The sequence below is a fragment of the Podarcis raffonei genome, chromosome Z (genome assembly GCF_027172205.1).
Source record: "Podarcis raffonei isolate rPodRaf1 chromosome Z, rPodRaf1.pri, whole genome shotgun sequence".
NCBI lineage: Eukaryota > Metazoa > Chordata > Lepidosauria > Squamata > Lacertidae > Podarcis > Podarcis raffonei.
The window spans coordinates 5,565,743-5,571,742 of record NC_070621.1 but is presented as its reverse complement, the minus strand read 5'-3'; positions in this window follow the sequence as shown (position 1 = coordinate 5,571,742).

The window sequence follows — 6,000 nt, the reverse complement described above, 5'->3', positions numbered from 1 at the left end:
TTAAGTTTGTAATTCTGATGTCCAGTTTGAATCCCTGTAATTTCAGTGTCCTCTATAGTTTTCCTGTCAAGAACTTCCAGTATCAGGATAAATAACAATGGCGACAGTGGGAATCCCTGCCTTGTGCCTTTTTATATTACTACATTCACTTGTTATGCCACCATTGACAATTATATTTGCCCTTTGTCCATGGTAAAACGCTTTGATTCCATTAATGAATATGTTCACCCAATTTATATGCCACCCTTCCTGCCCGAAGGCACCCAGGACAACAAACACATAAATAATAATAAAAAACATTTTTAAAGCGTTCTAAAAACAGTTAAAAGTATTCTAAGTTAAAAGTATTCTCTCAACCAGTGATTTTCATATGGCCAAAACCAGTATTTTTCAACCATCCCAGTGCCTGGGTAAATAGGAATATGTCAAAATTCTTCCTGAAAGTCAATAATGAGGGATGCAGATGCGCCTCAGAAAGGACTGCATTCCACAAATGGGGATCTGCCATTAAAAAGGCTCTGTCACAGGTCAACACCAACTACATAGGATCCACCACAAACAGGGCTTTACCTGCTCATCATAGAAGTCTGGGTTGGTTTATACTGGGGAAGGCACTGTTTAAATTACTTGTGTCCCAAACCTTTCAAGGCTTTATATGGCATTACGAACACCCTGTGTTGGTCTCAGTCATTTACTGGCAGCCAGTCCAGTGCTTTCACGACCAGAGACATACATCATCCCAATGGGGTTCCCCACTTACTAGCCTAGCAGCCACATTCCACACTAGCTATAGCCTCCATACCATATCTAAGGGCAGCCCCACATACAGTGCCTTAGAGTAATCCAGTAGATATAAATGTTCTTTTTTTCAGACTAAGCATACTCTGCTCATTTGACCTTTCCTCATAGGAATCTGTCCAGCTGCTGAATGACTATTAGGATGGTGGTTGTAAGGGGACTGAGTGGGGAGAGAACACCCACCCCCATTCTGAAGGCCTAACTTTACCAGTGCTGCCATCTTTTGGGCTACAGTGTTGCTTATCAACTCCTTCCCTTTGTTCCGACAGCCTAGGAGGATGGCTACTGATTCTCAGAGTAGGTGAACAGGGACAGGCAAAGCAGTAGGTTCAAGGCACATTTGGTTGCCCGGGAATACAAATTAGATACATGGTTTAAATATACAGTGCCGTTGTCTCCTCTGTGTCTGTGTCTGAATTCTGTAGAGCAATTTTCAGCTTGTTACCCTCCAGGCCTGACGCAACCATGTCTTGTAAAAGAACAAATTGATCCTGTTTACAGTTTGCCAACGTTTTTGCAAGCATTGGTTAAGCTCTGATAGAATCATCCATGCTGCAAAAGACACAGAGATAAGTATGTTCGCTTGTTCGCTTGTCCTGAGGAGATTACACTACAACTAATGAGGCAAGGATTAGAGACAAATAAGCCACGGGCATAGCCTGATCCATAAGCCAGCTAAACTGGCATATTTGGAAATGAGAGGCGGGGGGGGGGGAGTTGCCAAGGGAATTAATGTCATTAGAGATCCCCATCTTAGGAAGGTTTCTTTCTGCGTTATAGTACCTGCCATGCAGCACCATGTGTATTTCAACACAAGGTTTCTACCTGGATGTCTTTAAAGAAGCATTTCTGTTGCAGGAATACTGCATTTTCCTTCTCCTTAGCTTTCTTTGTTTGTTGTTGTTGTTTAGTCGTTTAGTCGTGTCTGACTCTTCATGACCCCTGGACCAGAGCACGCCAGGCACTCCTGTCTTCCACTGCTTCCCACAGGTTGGTCAAACTCATGCTGGTAGCTTCGAGAACACTGTCCAACCATCTCGTCCTCTGTCATCCCTTCTCCTTGTGCCCTCCATCTTTCCCAACATCAGGGTCTTTCCCAGGGAGTCTTCTCTTCTCTTGAGGTGGCCAAAGTATTGGAGCCTCAGCTTCACGATCTGTCCTTCCAATGAGCACTCAGGGCTGATTTCCTTCAGAATGGAGAGGTTTGATCTTCTTGCAGTCCATGGGACTCTCAAGAGTCTCCTCCAGCACCATAATTCAAAAGCATCAATTCTTCGGCGATCAGCCTTCTTTATGGTCCAGCTCTCACTTCCATATATCACTACTGGGAAAACCATAGCTTTAACCATACGGACCTTTGTCGGCAAGGTGATGTCTCTGCTTTTTAAGATGCTGTCTAGGTTTGTCATTGCTTTTCTCCCAAGAAGCAGGCGCCTTTTGAGTTCGTGAGGGAAATGCAATTGAGCCAGTGAAGAATGGTTTATTTAGGCCAATGAGGCACATTCCCCACCAACCTCAGACAGTCCTCAAACAACACTTGCCTGCTTCCTTTCTTATAACCAGCCCAGGGGGTGACCCTGGCTGTCAGCTTCCTCCTCCATAGTCTCAGTTTTGACCCTGCAGAACTCATCAAGGAGGAAGAGGAGGAGGATGGGAACAGAACTAGAAATAGTTGGCTGTGCCTGCCATTGGCTCTGGTTCTGCCTATGGCTGACCTCTCCACCTTCTGCCCTAATAGTCCCAAGGAACACCAAACACCACTGAATGAAGCATGATCAGATCCAGTAGAATTTTACTACACCTTTGCAACAATGCAGGGTCAGAATTTGGCAGCTGGTGTGGACTGTGCCTCCACACACACAGCAAACAACACACTGCCTCCTTAGTCATGAAGTGGTGAGGGTGGCTAGATTTTTCTCTTCTGGAAAGTATATAAAGGCGAAAGAGAAAAGTGGAAGAATGGCACTCTTTCCCATTTCCTCCCTCAGCTCTATCAGCTTTTCAGGAAAAACTCAGATTAATTTGACAGGAACTGACATTTGCACAAGTCCCTTGGGACAGGGACATGGTGTGTGTATGCCTGCACTTTGGCCTGTCTGCTGGGGGTTGGGGAGCCTGATTTGGGGGAGGGGAGCAAGGTGACCAGAGCAGGTGGTGCCCACAGCACTCACACAAAAGTCCAAATGTACCCCGGGGCTTTAAAAGGTGGCCTGGCTTAGCTTTCTAAATCAAACAAAAGAAAAAGGTGCCAAAGTGGCAACATGATTATCTTCCGCAGTTCAAAAGCAGTGTGGACCATTTTGGCTCCACCTCTCCCATTTCCATTCCTTTCAAGGGCATGCATGGAAGTAATACTTGGGGAGAGATGAAGGACAATGTCTCCTAATTCCAATGGCACTTCACTGGCCTGACTCAGACCATTGATCAAGAGATGCAGTCAGGGACATTGGGGCTGTGCCTGAATGGGTGTTTTACTGCATTATTATTGGATTATATGTATCAGAACCAACCTATAGCAAACAGCTTTAATTTCCCCATTTAACAATGCAACCCAAATTCTGCAAGATATGCAGGAGCAAATAGTTGCAGGCTCATTAGAGCAGAACAAGTCACATTCATCAGAACAGTGAGCTCCTTGACTTTGGCCTTCCTCCAGAACACCACAGAGAGTCAAGGCCTGGCAGACAGAACCTCCTTCTGAGCTTTTCACTATAAATGACCTGGGGGAAGGAACATAAGAATGTAGGATCAGCACTGTTGGATCCAAACAAAGACCCACCTATTCTCACAGTGGCCAACTAGATAACCTTAGGAGGTCCATAAGTAGGACTTAAGTGCAACTTCATTCTCCCCACCTTTGATTCTCAGCAACTGGTATTCAGAGGCATGCTGCCTCCAACAGTGGAGGTAATACCTAGCCCTTGAGACTAAGAGATCCACATTTCTGCTTGTCCTACTGCTTTCCCCTGGGAAAACCTGCTCTTCATTGCTGAATCACAGCAAATGCTAATCAGGTTTTCCTTGGATTGATGTTTGCTCTGATTCAGTGGTAAAGAGCAGGCTTTCCCAGGAGAAAGTGGTGGGGCAAACCTAAAACTTCTTGGCCCAGTGCCTAGAAAGCATGTGGAAAATAAGCAGAAAACCTCTTGGACCTGTGCTTTTTCAGTATGAGACCAATGAAGTGTGGACCACACCTGGAATACTGTGTCCCGTTCTGGGTGCCACAATTTAAGAAGCTGGAACATGTGCAGAGGAGGACAAGCAAGTTGATCAAGGGTCTGGAAGCCAAGCTTTATGCAGAACAGTTGAAGGAGCTGGGTATGTTTAGCCAGAGAAGACTGAGAGGAGATATGATAGCCATCTTCAAATACCTGAAGGGCTGTCCCACAGAAGAATGGGAAAGTTTTTCTGCTGCTCCGGGGGGGATGACCCAAACCAATGGATTCAAATTACAGGAAAGGAAATACTGATTTCTGAAAATTTCTGATAGTAAGAGCTGTTTGACAGTGGGCTGGGCTACTTCTGAAGGTAGCGAACCCTTCTTCACTGGAGGTCTTTAAACAGAAGTTGGACAGCCATCTGTCAGGGATTCTTTAGTTGAGATTCCTGCATTGCAAGGGGTTGAACTAGATGACCCTTTGTGTCCTTTCCAATTCTATGATTCTATTGGATAGTACTAAGTTATAATATTATAACTTCTATTCAACAGGGATGGGAAACCTATTGCTCTCCAACCCGCAACAGTTCAAGCCAGCACAGCTAATGATCTGGGAGCTAGAATCTGGCAACATGTGGAGTGCCATGGACTCTTCACTCCTGACATAGAAGAGTGTGCTGCATATGTGCTGTTTACCACTTTGGATGGGTAGATGCAGTCTTTTTTTGCATGTGTCCACCCATGTCTATTCTGTTTCTACAAGCCATGGGAAGGCATGTCCACTGAACATGACCCTCCTCCAGTGTGTTGACTCCCTAGATTAACGAGCTGATATATCTAAAGAGGAGTCACCTATAGACTCATGACAGTCTGCTAGCAGCAAAACTGAGGCTGGGAAGAGAATGTTAAAGCTGTAAGTTCTGTTAAACACTGACCCTCACCTCTATCCTATACCACCATCACCACCCTCCTTTTGCAGCATGCTTTCTTGAGCAGATATCTGTTTCCTCTGCAGTGTGCCAGTAATGATCCCCTTGTGGCAATACTTGCTGAAAGGCAGTGTATGGGTTAAGATGATCCTGCAAAAACTGAAGTGTGTAAGGGCAGCTTTAGACCAGCTGGATAGATCCTGAAATTCCAGCTGCTTTGATTAGCACTGAACTTCACTGTGATCCCATTCTAGAGGCAAGTGGTTGAAAACCATGAGCTCCCTGCTGCTGAAATTGCTAATGAGCTGCTTGTTTGGCATGGGTCCACCTGCTGGCTAGGGGAAAGGCCTTCAACTGCCAGTAACCAGCTGCCATGATCTGTTGTTAGAAAAGAGCCCACCTATTGGCAAGAATGAAAACTGCAGCTGGGTCTCACCTTTCCTTCCTACTTTTGTTCCCTCTGAGAAAAGCATCACACAGATCAATTCATTTTAATTCATTTGACCCATAGTGATCCATAATTTTTATATAACAGTTTTTTTAATATATACAGAATTGTTTAAATGTGTTCTATTGTATTGCAAGCATTATGAGATGCATCATAAGAAGCTATTAATAAATGAAATTAATATAATGGTAATTAATGATTTATTTACTGCAGGAACTGCTGCATTCTTCCCTTGGTCACAAAAACATTTATTATTATTATTTCTGGAAGATTTATAAACCACTTGATCAAAGAGCTCTTCAGGTGGTATACAAATACAGTCATAGATGAAACACAGCTATAATCCACAAACCATTTTAAAAAACAAAAAACCAAATATATAAAACAAAAGATAAAACAAAGCTAAAACCAACATACGGTAACTTTTCATAGATTCCCAGGTGAAGCGATGGTTTCCTCAACTAAAACCTGGTTAATCTTGGTTTAGATTAAAACTTTAGGAAATGTACAGAAAAGTCAGCTTTCCTCACTGAAACTTCAAGAGAAACCAGTGGTGTCTTACATAGAATCTTAGAACTGGAAGGGATCCAATGCAGGAATCTCGGCTAAAGCATCCATGGCAGATGGCCATTCAACCTCTGCTTAAAACGCCCCAAGGAAGGAGAGTC